We start from the raw sequence: 17,375 nt of genomic DNA on the forward strand, positions 1-17,375 counted from the left end.
TCTGCTGACATTTAAAAATGCTTCGGAACTCTTTCATTGTTCTCGAAATTCTGCTGAAGTTTAAAAATGATTTGGAACGCCTCCAATTTTCCCGGAATTCCGCTGAAGTTTAAAAATGCTTCAGAACTCTTCCATTGTTCTCGGAATTCAGCTGAAATTTAAAAATGCTTCGGAACTCTTCCTTTCTTCTCGGAATTCCACTGAAGTTTAAAAATTCTTCGGAAATCTTCCATTGTTCTTGGAATTCTGTTGACATTTAAAAATGCTTCGGAACTCTTCAATTGTTCTCGGAATTCCGTTGACGTATAAAAATGCTTCGGAACTCTTAAATTGTTCTCGGAATTCTGCTGACATATAAAAATGCTTCAGAACTCTTCCATTGTTCTCTGAATTCTGCTGACTTTTCAAAATGCTTCGGAACTCTTCCATTGTTCTCAGAATTGCACTGATGTTTAAAAATGCTTCGGAACGCTTGAATTGTTCTCGGAATTCCGCTGAAGTTTAAACAAGCTTCGGAACCCTTCCGTTGTTCCCGGAATTCCGCTGAAGTTTAAAAATGCTTTGGAACTCTTCCATTGTTCTCGGAATTCCGCTGATGTTTAAAAATGCTTTGGAACTCTTCCATTGTTCTTGGAATTCTGTTGACATTTAAAAATGCTTCGGAACTCTTCAATTGTTCTCGGAATTCCGATGACGTTTAAAAATGCTTCGGAACTCTTGAATAGTTCTCGGAATTGTGCTAACATTTAAAAATGCTTCGGAACTCTTCCATTGTTCTCGGAATTCTGCTGAAGTTTAAAAATGCTTTGGAACTCCTCCATTTTTCCCGGAATTCCGCTGAAGTTTAAAAATGCTTCGGAACTCTTCCATTGTTCTCGGCATTCCGCTGAAATTTAAAAATGCTTCGGAACTCTTGAAATGTTCTCGGAATTGTGCTGACATTTAAAAATGCTTCGGAACTCTTCCATTGTTCTCGGAATTCTGCTGAAGTTTAAAAATGCTTTGGAACTCCTCCATTTTTCCCGGAATTCCGCTGAAGTTTAAAAATGCTTCGGAACTCTTACATTGTTCTTGGAATTCTGCTGAAATTTAAAAATTCTTCGGAACTCTTCCATTGTTCTCGGAATTCTGCTGAAGTTTAAAAATGCTTCGAAACTCTTCCATTGTTCTTGGAATTCCGCTGACGTTTAAAAATGCTTCGGAACTCCTCCATTGTTCTCGGAATTCCGCTGAAGTTTAAACAAGCTTCGGAACTCTTCCGTTGTTCCCGGAATTCCGCTGAAGTTTAAACATGCTTCGGAACTCTTCCGTTGTTTCTGGAATTCCGCTGAAGTTTAAAAATGCTTTGGAACTCTTCTATTGTTCTTGGAAATCCGCTGAAGTTTCAAAATGCTTCGGAACTCTTCCTTTGTTCTCGGAATTCTGCTGAAGTTTAAAAATTCTTCAAAACTCTTCCATTGTTCTTCGAATTCTGTTGACATTTAAAAATGCTTCGGAACTTTTCAATTGTTCTGAGAATTCCGTTGACGTTTAAAAATGCTTCGGAACTCTTCCATTGTTCTCTGAATTCGGCTGACGTTTAAAAATGCTTCGGAACTCTTCCATTGTTCTCAGAATCCCACTGAAGTTTAAACATGATTCGGAACTCTTCCATTGTTTCTGGAATTCCGCTGAAGTTTAAAAATGCTTCGGAACTCTTCTCTTGTTCTTGGAAATCCGCTGAAGTTTCAAAATGCTTCGGAACTCTTCCATTGTTCTCGGAATTCCGCTGAAGTTTAAAAATGCTTCGGAACTATTCAATTGTTCTCGGAATTCCGTTGATATTTAAAAATGCTTCGGAACTCTTCCATTGTTCTCGGAATTCTGCTGACATTTAAAAATGCTTCGGAACTCTTCCATTGTTCTCTGAATTCGGATGACGTGTAAAAATGCTTTGGAACTCTTCCATTGTTCTCGGAATTCCGCTGAAGTTTAAAAATGCTCCGGGACTCTTCCATTGTTCTCTGAATTCTGCTGAAGTTTAAAAATTCTTTGGAATTCTTCCATTGTTCTCGGAATTCTGCTGAAGTTTAAAAATGCTTTGGAACTCCTCCATTTTTCCCAGAATTCCGCTGAAGTTTAAAATTGCTTTGGAACTCCTCCATTTTTCCCGGAATTCCGCTGAAGTTTAAAAATGCTTCGGAACTCTTCCATTGTTCTCTGAATTCGGCTGACGTTTAAAAATGCTTCGGAACTCTTCCATTGTTCTCGGAATTCCGCTGAAGTTTAAAAATGCTCCGGGACTCTTCCATTGTTCTATGAATTCTGCTGAAGTTTAAAAATTCTTTGGAATTCTTCCATTGTTCTCGGAATTCTGCTGAAATTTAAAAATGCTTCGGAACTCTTCCATTGTTCTCAGAATGCCACTGAAGTTTATACATGCTTCGGAACTCTTCCGTTGTTTCCTGAATTCCGCTGAAGTTTAAAAATGCTTCGGAACTCTTCTATTGTTCTTGAAAATCCACTGAAGTTTCAAAATGCTTCGGAACTCTTCCATTGTTCTTGGAATTATGTTGACATTTAAAAATGCTTTGGAACTCTTCAATTGTTCTCGGAATTCCGTTGACGCTTAAAAATGCTTCGGAACTCTTGAATTGTTCTCGGAATTCTGCTGACATTTAAAAATGCTTCGGAACTCTTCCATTGTTCTCTGAATTCGGCTGACGTTTAAAAATGCTTCGGAACTATTCCATTGTTCTCGGAATTCCGCTGAAGTTTAAAAATGCTCCGGGACTCTTCCATTGTTCTATGAATTCTGCTGAAGTTTAAAAATTCTTTGGAATTCTTCCAATTTTCTAGGATTTCCGCTGAAGTTTAAAAATGCTTTGGAACTCTTCAATTGTTCTCGGAATTCTGCTGACGTTTAAAAATGCTTCGGAACTCTTCCATTGTTCTCAGAATTGCACTGAAGTTTAAACATGCTTCGGAACTCTTCCTTTGTTTCCTGAATTCCGCTGAAGGTTAAAAATGCTTCGGAACTCTTCTATTTTTCTTGGAATTATGTTGACATTTAAAAATGCTTCCGAACTCTTCAATTGCTCTCGGAATTCTGTTGACGTTTAAAAATGCTTCGGAACTCTTGAATTGTTCTCGGAATTCTGCTGACATTTAAAAATGCTTCGGAAGTCTTCCATTGTTCTCTGAATTCAGCTGACGTTTAAAAATGCTTCGGAACTCTTCCATTTTTCTCGGAATTCCGCTGAAGTTTAAAAATGCTCCGGGACTCTTTCATTGTTCTCTGAATTCTGCTGAAGTTTAAAAATTCTTCGGAATTCTTCCATTGTTCTCGGAATTCCGCTGAAGTTTAAAAATGCTTCGGAATTCTTCCATTGTTCCCGGAATTCAGCTGAAGTTTAAAAATGCTTCGGAACTCTTCCTTTGTTTTCGGAATTCCGCTGATGTTTAAAAATGCTTCGGAACTTTTCCATTGTTCTCGGAATTCCGCTGAAGTTTAAAAATGCTTCGGAACTCTTCCTTTGTTCTCGGAATTCCGCTGAAGTTTAAACAAGCTTCGGAACTCTTCCGTTGTTCCCGGAATTCCGCTGAAGTTTAAAAATGCTTCAGAAATCTTCCATTGTTCTCGGAATTCTGGTGACGTTTAAAAATGCTTCGGAACTCTTCAATTGTTCTCGGAATTCCGTTGACGTTTAAAAATGCTTCGGAACTCTTGAACTGTTCTCGGAATTGTGCTGACATTTAAAAATGCTTCGGAACTCTTCCATTGTTCTCGGAATTCCGCTGAAGTTTAAACAAGCTTCGGAACTCTTCCGTTGTTCCCGGAATTCCGCTGAAGTTTAAAAATGCTTCGGAACTCTTCCATTGTTCTCAGAATTCTGCTGATGTTTAAAAATGCTTCAGAACTCTTCCATTGTTCTCAGAATTCCACTGAAGTTTAAACATGCTTCGGAACTCTTCCTTTGTTTCCGGAATTCCGCTGAAGTTTAAAAATGCTTCGGAACTCTTCTATTGTTCTTGGAAATCCGCTGAAGTTTCAAAATGCTTCGTTAACTCTTCCTTTGTACTCGGAATTCCGCTGAAGTTTAAAAATTCTTCGGAACTCTTCCATTGTTCTTGGAATTCTGTTGACATTTAAAAATGCTTCGGAACTCTTCAACTGTTCTCGGAAATTCTTTGACGTTTAAAAATGCTTCGGAACTCTTGAATTGTTCTCGGAATTCTGCTGACGTTTAAAAATGCTTCAGAACTCTTCCATTGTACTCTGAATTCGGCTGACGTTTAAAAATGCTTCGGAACTCTTTCATTGTTCTCGGAATTCCGCTGAAATTTAAACAAGCTTCGGAACTCTTCCGTTGTTCCCGGAATTCCGCTGGGGTTTAAAAATGCTTCGGAACTCTTCCATTGTTCTCGGAATTCTGCTGAAGTTTAAACAAGCTTCGGAACTCTTCCGTTGTTCCCGGAATTCCGCTGAAGTTTAAAAATGCTTCAGAAATCTTCCATTGTTCTCGGAATTCTGGTGACGTTTAAAAATGCTTCGGAACTCTTCCATTGTTCTCAGAATTCCACTGAAGTTTAAACAAGCTTCGGAACTCTTCCGTTGTTCCCGGAATTCCGCTGAAGTTTAAAAATGCTTCAGAAATCTTCCATTGTTCTTGGAATTATGTTGACATTTAAAAATGCTCGGAACTCTTCAATTGTTCTCGGAATTCCGTTGATGTTTAAAAATGCTTCGAAACTCTTGACTTGTTCTCGGAATTCTGCTGACATTTAAATATGCTTCGGAACTCTTCCATTGTTCTCGAAATTCTGCTGAAGTTTAAAAATGCTCCGGGACTCTTCCATTGTTCTCTGAATTCTGCTGAAGTTTAAAAATTCTTCGGAATTCTTCCATTGTTATCGGAATTCTGCTGACGTTTAAAAATGCTTCGGAACTCTTCCATTGTTCTCAGAATTGCACTGAAGTTTAAACATGCTTCGGAACTCTTCCGTTGTTTCCTGAATTCCGCTGAAGTTTAAAAATGCTTCGGAACTCTTCTATTGTTCTTGGAAATCCGCTGAAGTTTCAAAATGCTTCGGAACTCTTCCTTTGTTCTCGGAATTCCGCTGAAGTTTCAAAATTCTTCGGAACTCTTCCATTGTTCTTGGAATTATGTTGACATTTAAAAATGCTTCGGAACTCTTCAATTGTTCTCGGAATTCCGTTGACATTTAGAAATGCTTCGGAACTCTTGAACTGTTCTCGGAATTGTGCTGACATTTAAAAATGCTTCGGAACTCTTCCATTGTTCTCGGAATTCCGCTGAAGTTTAAACAAGCTTCGGAACTCTTCCGTTGTTCCCGGAATTCCGCTGAAGTTTAAAAATGCTTCGGAACTCTTCCATTGTTCTCAGAATTCTGCTGATGTTTAAAAATGCTTCGGAACTCTTCCATTGTTCTCAGAATTCCACTGAAGTTTAAACATGCTTCAGAACTCTTCCTTTGTTTCCGGAATTCCGCTGAAGTTTAAAAATGCTTCGGAACTCTTCTATTGTTCTTGGAAATCCGCTGAAGTTTCAAAATGCTTCGTTAACTCTTCCTTTGTACTCGGAATTCCGTTGAAGTTTAAAAATTCTTCGGAACTCTTCCATTGTTCTTGGAATTCTGTTGACATTTAAAAATGCTTCGGAACTCTTCAACTGTTCTCGGAAATTCTTTGACGTTTAAAAATGCTTCGGAACTCTTGAATTGTTCTCGGAATTCTGCTGACGTTTAAAAATGCTTCAGAACTCTTCCATTGTACTCTGAATTCGGCTGACGTTTAAAAATGCTTCGGAACTCTTTCATTGTTCTCGGAATTCCGCTGAAATTTAAACAAGCTTCGGAACTCTTCCGTTGTTCCCGGAATTCCGCTGGGGTTTAAAAATGCTTCGGAACTCTTCCATTGTTCTCGGAATTCTGCTGAAGTTTAAACAAGCTTCGGAACTCTTCCGTTGTTCCCGGAATTCCGCTGAAGTTTAAAAATGCTTCAGAAATCTTCCATTGTTCTCGGAATTCTGGTGACGTTTAAAAATGCTTCGGAACTCTTCCATTGTTCTCAGAATTCCACTGAAGTTTAAACAAGCTTCGGAACTCTTCCGTTGTTCCCGGAATTCCGCTGAAGTTTAAAAATGCTTCAGAAATCTTCCATTGTTCTTGGAATTATGTTGACATTTAAAAATGCTCGGAACTCTTCAATTGTTCTCGGAATTCCGTTGATGTTTAAAAATGCTTCGAAACTCTTGACTTGTTCTCGGAATTCTGCTGACATTTAAATATGCTTCGGAACTCTTCCATTGTTCTCGAAATTCTGCTGAAGTTTAAAAATGCTCCGGGACTCTTCCATTGTTCTCTGAATTCTGCTGAAGTTTAAAAATTCTTCGGAATTCTTCCATTGTTATCGGAATTCTGCTGACGTTTAAAAATGCTTCGGAACTCTTCCATTGTTCTCAGAATTGCACTGAAGTTTAAACATGCTTCGGAACTCTTCCGTTGTTTCCTGAATTCCGCTGAAGTTTAAAAATGCTTCGGAACTCTTCTATTGTTCTTGGAAATCCGCTGAAGTTTCAAAATGCTTCGGAACTCTTCCTTTGTTCTCGGAATTCCGCTGAAGTTTCAAAATTCTTCGGAACTCTTCCATTGTTCTTGGAATTATGTTGACATTTAAAAATGCTTCGGAACTCTTCAATTGTTCTCGGAATTCCGTTGACATTTAGAAATGCTTCGGAACTCTTGAACTGTTCTCGGAATTGTGCTGACATTTAAAAATGCTTCGGAACTCTTCCATTGTTCTCGGAATTCCGCTGAAGTTTAAACAAGCTTCGGAACTCTTCCGTTGTTCCCGGAATTCCGCTGAAGTTTAAAAATGCTTCGGAACTCTTCCATTGTTCTCAGAATTCTGCTGATGTTTAAAAATGCTTCGGAACTCTTCCATTGTTCTCAGAATTCCACTGAAGTTTAAACATGCTTCAGAACTCTTCCTTTGTTTCCGGAATTCCGCTGAAGTTTAAAAATGCTTCGGAACTCTTCTATTGTTCTTGGAAATCCGCTGAAGTTTCAAAATGCTTCAGTAACTCTTCCTTTGTTCTCGGAATTCCGCTGAAGTTTAAAGATTCTTCGGAACTCTTCCATTGTTCTCTGAATTCTGCTGAAGTTTAAAAATTCTTCGGAATTCTTCCATTGTTCTCGGAATTCCGCTGAAGTTTAAAAATGCTTCGGAATTCTTCCATTGTTCCCGGAATTCAGCTGAAGTTTAAAAATGCTTCGGAACTCTTCCTTTGTTTTCGGAATTCCGCTGATGTTTAAAAATGCTTCGGAACTTTTCCATTGTTCTCGGAATTCCGCTGAAGTTTAAAAATGCTTCGGAACTCTTCCTTTGTTCTCGGAATTCCGCTGAAGTTTAAACAAGCTTCGGAACTCTTCCGTTGTTCCCGGAATTCCGCTGAAGTTTAAAAATGCTTCAGAAATCTTCCATTGTTCTCGGAATTCTGGTGACGTTTAAAAATGCTTCGGAACTCTTCAATTGTTCTCGGAATTCCGTTGACGTTTAAAAATGCTTCGGAACTCTTGAACTGTTCTCGGAATTGTGCTGACATTTAAAAATGCTTCGGAACTCTTCCATTGTTCTCGGAATTCCGCTGAAGTTTAAACAAGCTTCGGAACTCTTCCGTTGTTCCCGGAATTCCGCTGAAGTTTAAAAATGCTTCGGAACTCTTCCATTGTTCTCAGAATTCTGCTGATGTTTAAAAATGCTTCAGAACTCTTCCATTGTTCTCAGAATTCCACTGAAGTTTAAACATGCTTCGGAACTCTTCCTTTGTTTCCGGAATTCCGCTGAAGTTTAAAAATGCTTCGGAACTCTTCTATTGTTCTTGGAAATCCGCTGAAGTTTCAAAATGCTTCGTTAACTCTTCCTTTGTACTCGGAATTCCGCTGAAGTTTAAAAATTCTTCGGAACTCTTCCATTGTTCTTGGAATTCTGTTGACATTTAAAAATGCTTCGGATCTCTTCAACTGTTCTCGGAAATTCTTTGACGTTTAAAAATGCTTCGGAACTCTTGAATTGTTCTCGGAATTCTGCTGACGTTTAAAAATGCTTCAGAACTCTTCCATTGTACTCTGAATTCGGCTGACGTTTAAAAATGCTTCGGAACTCTTTCATTGTTCTCGGAATTCCGCTGAAATTTAAACAAGCTTCGGAACTCTTCCGTTGTTCCCGGAATTCCGCTGGGGTTTAAAAATGCTTCGGAACTCTTCCATTGTTCTCGGAATTCTGCTGAAGTTTAAACAAGCTTCGGAACTCTTCCGTTGTTCCCGGAATTCCGCTGAAGTTTAAAAATGCTTCAGAAATCTTCCATTGTTCTCGGAATTCTGGTGACGTTTAAAAATGCTTCGGAACTCTTCCATTGTTCTCAGAATTCCACTGAAGTTTAAACAAGCTTCGGAACTCTTCCGTTGTTCCCGGAATTCCGCTGAAGTTTAAAAATGCTTCAGAAATCTTCCATTGTTCTTGGAATTATGTTGACATTTAAAAATGCTCGGAACTCTTCAATTGTTCTCGGAATTCCGTTGATGTTTAAAAATGCTTCGAAACTCTTGACTTGTTCTCGGAATTCTGCTGACATTTAAATATGCTTCGGAACTCTTCCATTGTTCTCGAAATTCTGCTGAAGTTTAAAAATGCTCCGGGACTCTTCCATTGTTCTCTGAATTCTGCTGAAGTTTAAAAATTCTTCGGAATTCTTCCATTGTTATCGGAATTCTGCTGACGTTTAAAAATGCTTCGGAACTCTTCCATTGTTCTCAGAATTGCACTGAAGTTTAAACATGCTTCGGAACTCTTCCGTTGTTTCCTGAATTCCGCTGAAGTTTAAAAATGCTTCGGAACTCTTCTATTGTTCTTGGAAATCCGCTGAAGTTTCAAAATGCTTCGGAACTCTTCCTTTGTTCTCGGAATTCCGCTGAAGTTTCAAAATTCTTCGGAACTCTTCCATTGTTCTTGGAATTATGTTGACATTTAAAAATGCTTCGGAACTCTTCAATTGTTCTCGGAATTCCGTTGACATTTAGAAATGCTTCGGAACTCTTGAACTGTTCTCGGAATTGTGCTGACATTTAAAAATGCTTCGGAACTCTTCCATTGTTCTCGGAATTCCGCTGAAGTTTAAACAAGCTTCGGAACTCTTCCGTTGTTCCCGGAATTCCGCTGAAGTTTAAAAATGCTTCGGAACTCTTCCATTGTTCTCAGAATTCTGCTGATGTTTAAAAATGCTTCGGAACTCTTCCATTGTTCTCAGAATTCCACTGAAGTTTAAACATGCTTCAGAACTCTTCCTTTGTTTCCGGAAATCCGCTGAAGTTTAAAAATGCTTCGGAACTCTTCTATTGTTCTTGGAAATCCGCTGAAGTTTCAAAATGCTTCGTTAACTCTTCCTTTGTACTCGGAATTCCGCTGAAGTTTAAAAATTCTTCGGAACTCTTCCATTGTTCTTGGAATTCTGTTGACATTTAAAAATGCTTCGGAACTCTTCAACTGTTCTCGGAAATTCTTTGACGTTTAAAAATGCTTCGGAACTCTTGAATTGTTCTCGGAATTCTGCTGACGTTTAAAAATGCTTCAGAACTCTTCCATTGTACTCTGAATTCGGCTGACGTTTAAAAATGCTTCGGAACTCTTTCATTGTTCTCGGAATTCCGCTGAAATTTAAACAAGCTTCGGAACTCTTCCGTTGTTCCCGGAATTCCGCTGGGGTTTAAAAATGCTTCGGAACTCTTCCATTGTTCTCGGAATTCTGCTGAAGTTTAAACAAGCTTCGGAACTCTTCCGTTGTTCCCGGAATTCCGCTGAAGTTTAAAAATGCTTCAGAAATCTTCCATTGTTCTCGGAATTCTGGTGACGTTTAAAAATGCTTCGGAACTCTTCCATTGTTCTCAGAATTCCACTGAAGTTTAAACAAGCTTCGGAACTCTTCCGTTGTTCCCGGAATTCCGCTGAAGTTTAAAAATGCTTCAGAAATCTTCCATTGTTCTTGGAATTATGTTGACATTTAAAAATGCTCGGAACTCTTCAATTGTTCTCGGAATTCCGTTGATGTTTAAAAATGCTTCGAAACTCTTGACTTGTTCTCGGAATTCTGCTGACATTTAAATATGCTTCGGAACTCTTCCATTGTTCTCGAAATTCTGCTGAAGTTTAAAAATGCTCCGGGACTCTTCCATTGTTCTCTGAATTCTGCTGAAGTTTAAAAATTCTTCGGAATTCTTCCATTGTTATCGGAATTCTGCTGACGTTTAAAAATGCTTCGGAACTCTTCCATTGTTCTCAGAATTGCACTGAAGTTTAAACATGCTTCGGAACTCTTCCGTTGTTTCCTGAATTCCGCTGAAGTTTAAAAATGCTTCGGAACTCTTCTATTGTTCTTGGAAATCCGCTGAAGTTTCAAAATGCTTCGGAACTCTTCCTTTGTTCTCGGAATTCCGCTGAAGTTTCAAAATTCTTCGGAACTCTTCCATTGTTCTTGGAATTATGTTGACATTTAAAAATGCTTCGGAACTCTTCAATTGTTCTCGGAATTCCGTTGACATTTAGAAATGCTTCGGAACTCTTGAACTGTTCTCGGAATTGTGCTGACATTTAAAAATGCTTCGGAACTCTTCCATTGTTCTCGGAATTCCGCTGAAGTTTAAACAAGCTTCGGAACTCTTCCGTTGTTCCCGGAATTCCGCTGAAGTTTAAAAATGCTTCGGAACTCTTCCATTGTTCTCAGAATTCTGCTGATGTTTAAAAATGCTTCGGAACTCTTCCATTGTTCTCAGAATTCCACTGAAGTTTAAACATGCTTCAGAACTCTTCCTTTGTTTCCGGAATTCCGCTGAAGTTTAAAAATGCTTCGGAACTCTTCTATTGTTCTTGGAAATCCGCTGAAGTTTCAAAATGCTTCAGTAACTCTTCCTTTGTTCTCGGAATTCCGCTGAAGTTTAAAGATTCTTCGGAACTCTTCCATTGTTCTTGGAATTCTGTTGACATTTAAAAATGCTTCGGAACTCTTCAATTGTTCTCGGAAATCCGTTGACATTTAAAAATGCTTCGGAACTCTTGAATTGTTCTCGGAATTCTGCTGACAATTAAAAATGCTTCGGAACTCTTCCATTGCTCTCTGAATTCGGCTGACGTTTAAAAATGCTTCGGAACTCTTTCACTGTTCTCGGAATTCCGCTGAAGTTTAAACAAGCTTTGGAACTCTTCCGTTGTTCCCGGAATTCCGCTGAAGTTTAAAAATGCTTCGGAACTCTTCCATTGTTCTCGGAATTCCGCTTATGTTTAAAAATGCTTCGGAACTCTTCCATTGCTCCCGGAATTCGCTGAAGTTTAAAAATGCTTCGGAACTCTTCCATTGTTCTTGGAATTCTGTTGACATTTAAAAATGCTTCGGAACTCTTCAATTGTTCTCGGAATTTTGCTGACGTTTAAAAATGCTTTGGAACTCTTCCATTGTTCTCGTAATTCCGCTGAAGTTTAAAAATGCTTCGGAACTCTTCTATTGTTCTCAGAATTCCGCTGACATTTAAAAATGCTTCGGAACTCTTCCATTATTCTCGGAATTCCGCTGACGTTTAAAAATGCTTCGGAACTCTTCCTTTGTTCTCGGAATTCTGCTAAAGTTTAAAAATGCTCGGAACTCTTCTATTGTTCTCAGAATTCCGCTGACGTTTAAAGATGATTCGGAACTCTTCCATTGTCCTCGAAATTCTGCTGACGTTTAAAAATGCTTCGGAACTCTTCCATTTTTCCCTGAATTACGCTGAAGTTAAAAATGTTTCGTAATTCTTTCATTGTTAGAGGAATTCTGCTGACGTTTAAAAATGCTTCGGAACTCTTCCATTGTTCTCAGAATTGCACTGATGTTTAAAAATGCTTCGGAACTCTTCAATTGTTCTCGGAATTCCGCTGAAGTTTAAACAAGCTTCGGAAACCTTCTGTTGTTCCCGGAATTCCGCTGAAGTTTAAAAATGCTTCGGAACTCTTCCATTGTTATCGGAATTCCGCTGATGTTTAAAAATGCTTCGGAATTCTTCCATTGTTCTCGGAATTCCGCTGAAGTTTAAACATGCTTCGGAACTCTTCCGTTGTTCCCGGAATTCCGCTGAAGTTTAAAAATGCTTCGGAACTCTTCCATTGTTCTCGGAAATCCGCTGAAGTTTCAAAATGCTTCGGAACTCTTCCTTTGTTCTCTGAATTCCGCTGAAGTTTAAAAATTCTTCGGAACTCTTCAATTGTTCTCGGAATTCCGTTGACGTTTAAAAATGCTTCGGAACTCTTAAATTGTTCTCGGAATTGTGCTGACATTTAAAAATGCTTCGGAACTCTTCCATTGTTCCCGGATTTCCGCTGAAGTTTAAAAATGCTTCGGAACTCTTCCATTGTTCTCGGAATTCTGCTGATGTTTAAAAATGCTTCGGAACTCTTCCATTGTTCTCAGAATTCCACTGAAGTTTAAACATGCTTCGAAACTCTTCTATAGTACTTGGAAATCAGCTGAAGTTTCAAAATGCTACGGAACTCTTCCTTTGTTCTCTGAATTCCGCTGAAGTTTAAAAATGCTTCGGAACTCTTCCATTGTTCTCGGAATTCCGCTAAAGTTTAAAAATGCTTAGGAACTCTTCCTTTGTACTCGGTATTCTGCTAAAGTTTAAAAATGCTCGGAACTCTTGAATTGTTCTCGGAATTCTGCTGACATTTAAATGTGCTTCAGAACTCTTCCATTGTTCTCGGAATTCTGCTGAAATTTAAAAATGCTCCGGGACTCTTCCATTGTTCTCTGAATTCTGCTGAAGTTTAAAAATTCTTCGGAATTCTTCCATTGTTCTCGGAATTCTGCTGACGTTTAAAAATGCTTCGGAACTCTTCCATTGTTCTCAGAATTGCACTGAAGTTTAAACATGCTTCGGAACTCTTCCGTTGTTTCCTGAATTCCGCTGAAGTTTAAAAATGCTTTGGAACTCTTCTATTGTTCTTGGAAATCCGCTGAAGTTTCAAAATGCTTCGGAACTCTTCCTTTGTTCTCGGAATTCCGCTGAAGTTTCAAAATTCTTCGGAACTCTTCCATTGTTCTTGGAATTATGTTGACATTTAAAAATGCTTCGGAACTCTTCAATTGTTCTCGGAATTCCGTTGACGTTTAGAAATGCTTCGGAACTCTTGAACTGTTCTCGGAATTGTGCTGACCTTTAAAAATGCTTCGGAACTCTTCCATTGTTCTCGGAATTCCGCTGAAGTTTAAACAAGCTTCGGAACTCTTCCGTTGTTCCCGGAATTCCGCTGAAGTTTAAAAATGCTTCGGAACTCTTCCATTGTTCTCAGAATTCTGCTGATGTTTAAAAATGCTTCGGAACTCTTCCATTGTTCTCAGAATTCCACTGAAATTTAAACATGCTTCGGAACTCTTCCTTTGTTTCCGGAATTCCGCTGAAGTTTAAAAATGCTTCGGAACTCTTCTATTGTTCTTGGAAATCCACTGAAGTTTCAAAATGCTTCAGTAACTCTTCCTTTGTTCTCGGAATTCCGCTGAAGTTTAAATATTCTTCGGAACTCTTCCATTGTTCTTGGAATTCTGTTGACATTTAAAAATGCTTCGGAACTCTTCAATTGTTCTCGGAAATTCGTTGACGTTTAAAAATGCTTCGGAACTCTTGAATTGTTTTCGGAATTCTGTTGACAATTAAAAATGCTTCAGAACTCTTCCATTGTTCTCTGAATTCGGCTGACGTTTAAAAATGCTTCGGAACTCTTTCACTGTTCTCGGAATTCCGCTGAAGTTTAAACAAGCTTCGGAACTCTTCCGTTGTTCCCGGAATTCCGCTGAAGTTTAAAAATGCTTCGGAACTCTTCCATTGTTCTCGGAATTCCGCTGATGTTTAAAAATGCTTCGGAACTCTTCCATTGTTCCCGGAATTCCGCTGAAGTTTAAAAATGCTTCGGAACTCTTCCATTGTTCTTGGAATTCTGTTGACATTTAAAAATGCTTCGGAACTCTTCAATTGTTCTCGGAATTTTGCTGACGTTTAAAAATGCTTTGGAACTCTTCCATTGTTCTAGGAATTCCGCTGAAGTTTAAAAATGCTTCGGAACTCTTCTATTGTTCTCAGAATTCCGCTGACGTTTAAAAATGCTTCGGAACTCTTCCATTGTTCTCGGAATTCCATTGACGTTTAAAAATGCTTCGGAACTCTTCCTTTGTTCTCGGAATTCTGCTAAAGTTTAAAAATGCTCGGAACTCTTCTATTGTTCTCAGAATTCCGCTGACGTTTAAAAATGATTCGGAACTCTTCCATTGTCCTCGAAATTCCGCTGACGTTTATAAATGCTTCGGAACTCTTCCATTTTTCATTGAATTACGCTCAAGTTAAAAATGTTTCGTAACTCTTTCATTGTTAGAGGAATTCTGCTGACGTTTAAAAATGCTTCGGAACTCTTCCATTGTTCTCAGAATTGCACTGATGTTTAAAAATGCTTCGGAACTCTTCAATTGTTCTCGGAATTCCGCTGAAGTTTAAACAAGCTTCGGAAACCTTCTGTTGTTCCCGGAATACCGCTGAAATTTAAAAATGCTTCGGAACTCTTCCATTGTTCTCGGAATTCCGCTGATGTTTAAAAATGCTTCGATACTCTTCCATTGTTCTCGGAATTCCGCTGAAGTTTAAACATGCTTCGGAACTCTTCCGTTGTTCCCGGAATTCCGCTGAAGTTTAAAAATGCTTCGGAACTCTTCCATTGTTCTCGGAAATCCGCTGAAGTTTCAAAATGCTTCGGAACCCTTCCTTTGTTCTCTGAATTCCGCTGAAGTTTAAAAATTATTCGGAACTCTTCAATTGTTCTCGGAATTCCGTTGACGTTTAAAAATGCTTCGGAACTCTTGAATTGTTCTCGGAATTGTGCTGACATTTAAAAATGCTTCGGAACTCTTCCATTGTTCTCGGAATTCTGCTGAAGTTTAAAAATGCTTTGGAACTCCTCCATTTTTCCCGGAATTCCGCTGAAGTTTAAAAATGCTTCGGAACTCTTCCATTGTTCTCGGAATTCTGCTGAAATTTAAAAATGCTTCGGAACTCTTCCATTGTTCTCGGAATTCTGCTGAAGTTTAATAATGCTTCGGAACTCTTCCATTGTTCTCGGAATTCCGCTGACGTTTAAAAATGCTTCGGAACTCTTCCATTGTTCTCGGAATTCCGCTGAAGTTTAAACAAGCTTCGGAACTCTTCCATTGTTCTCGGAATTCCGCTGACGTTTAAAAATGCTTCGGAACTCTTCCATTGTTCTCAGAATTCCACTGAAGTTTAAACATGCTTCGGAACTCTTCCGTTGTTTCCTGAATTCTGCTGAAGTTTAAAAATGCTTCGGAACTCTTCTATAGTACTTGGAAATCAGCTGAAGTTTCAAAATGCTTCGGAACTCTTCCTTTGTTCTCTGAATTCCATTGAAGATTAAAAATTCTTCGGAACTCTTCCATTGTTCTCGGAATTCCGCTGAAATTTAAAAATGCTTCGGAACTCTTCCATTGTTTTTGGAATTCTGTTGACATTTAAAAATGATTCGGAACTCTTCAATTGTTCTCGGAATTCCGCTGACGTTTAAAAATGCTTCAGAACTCTTCCATTGTTCTCGGAATTCCGTTGAAGTTTAAAAATGCTTCGGAACTCTTCCTTTGTTTTCGGAATTCTGCTAAAGTTTAAAAATGCTCGGAACTTTTCCATTGTTCTCAGAATTCCGCTGACGTTTAAAAATGCTTCGGAACTCTTCCATTGTTCTCGGAATTCCGCTGAAGTTTAAACATGCTTCGGAACTCTTCCATTTTTCCCTGAATTACGCTGCAGTTAAAAATATTTTGTAACTCTTTCATTGTTAGAGGAATTCTGCTGACGTTTAAAAATGCTTCGGAACTCTTCCATTGTGCTCAGAATTGCACTGATGTTTAAAAATGCTTCGGAACTCTTCAATTGTTCTCGGAATTCCGCTGAAGTTTAAACAAGCTTCGGAACTCTTCCGTTGTTCCCTGAATTCCGCTGAAGTTTAAAAATGCTTCGGAACTCTTCCATTGTTCTCGGAATTCCGCTGATGTTTAAAAATGCTTCGGAACTCTTCCATTGTTCTCGGAATTCCGCTGAAGTTTAAAAATGCTTCGGAACTCTTCCATTGTTCTCGGAAATCCGCTAAAGTTTCAAAATGCTTCGGAACTCTTCCTTTGTTCTCTGAATTCCGCTGAAGTTTAAAAATGCTTCGGAACTCTTCAATTGTTCTCGGAATTCCGTTGACGTTTAAAAATGCTTTGGAACTCTTGAATTGTTCTCGGAATTGTGCTGACATTTAAAAATGCTTCGGAACTCTTCCATTGTTCTCTGAATTCTGCTGAAGTTTAAAAATACTTTGGAACTCCTCCATTTTTCCCGGTATTCCGCTGAAGTTTAAAAATGTTTCGGAACTCTTCCATTGTTCTCGGAATTCCGCTGAAATATAAAAATGCTTCGTAACTCTTCCAATGTTCTCGGAATTCTGCTGAAGTTTAAAAATGCTTTGGAACTCTTCCATTGTTCTCGGAGTTCCGCTGATGTTTAAAAATGCTTCGGAACTCTTCCATTGTTCTCGGAATTCCGCTGAAGTTTAAACAAGCTTCGGAACTCTTCCGTTGTTCCCAGAATTCCGCTGAAGTTTAAAAATGCTCCGGGACTCTTCCTTTGTTCTCTGAATTATGCTGAAGTTTAAAAATTCTTCGGAATTCTTCCATTGTTTTTGGAATTCTGCAGCAGTTTAAAAATGCTTGGAACTCCTCCATTTTTCCCGGAATTCCGCTGAAGTTTAAATATGCTTCGGAACTCTTCCATTGTTCTCGGAATTCTGCTGAAGTTTAAAAATGCTTCGGAACTCTTCCATTGTTCTCGGAATTCTGCTGAAGTTTAAACAAGCTTCGGAACTTTTCCGTTGTTCCCGGAATTCCGCTGAAGTTTAAAAATGCTTCGGAACTCTTCCATTGTTCTCGGAATTCTGCTGACGTTTAAAAATGCTTCAAAACTCTTCCATTGTTCTCAGAATTCCACTGAAGTTTAAACAAGCTTCGGAACTCTTCCGTTGTTTCTTGTATTCTGCTGAAGTTTAAAAATGCTTCGGAACTCTTCTATTGTTCTTGGAAATCCGCTGAAGTTTCAAAATGCTTCGGAACTCTTCCTTTGTTCTCGGAATTCCGGTGAAGTTTATAAATTCTTCGGAACTCTTCCATTGTTCTTGGAATTATGTTGACATTGAAAAATGCTTCGGAACTCTTCACTTGTTCTCGGAATTCCGTTGACGTTTAAAAATGCTTCGGAACGCTTGA

Source organism: Phyllobates terribilis, unplaced genomic scaffold (genome assembly GCF_046119375.1).
Source record: "Phyllobates terribilis strain yellow unplaced genomic scaffold, ASM4611937v1 Scaffold_9__5_contigs__length_417890890, whole genome shotgun sequence".
In the NCBI taxonomy this organism is placed as follows: Eukaryota; Metazoa; Chordata; class Amphibia; order Anura; family Dendrobatidae; genus Phyllobates; species Phyllobates terribilis.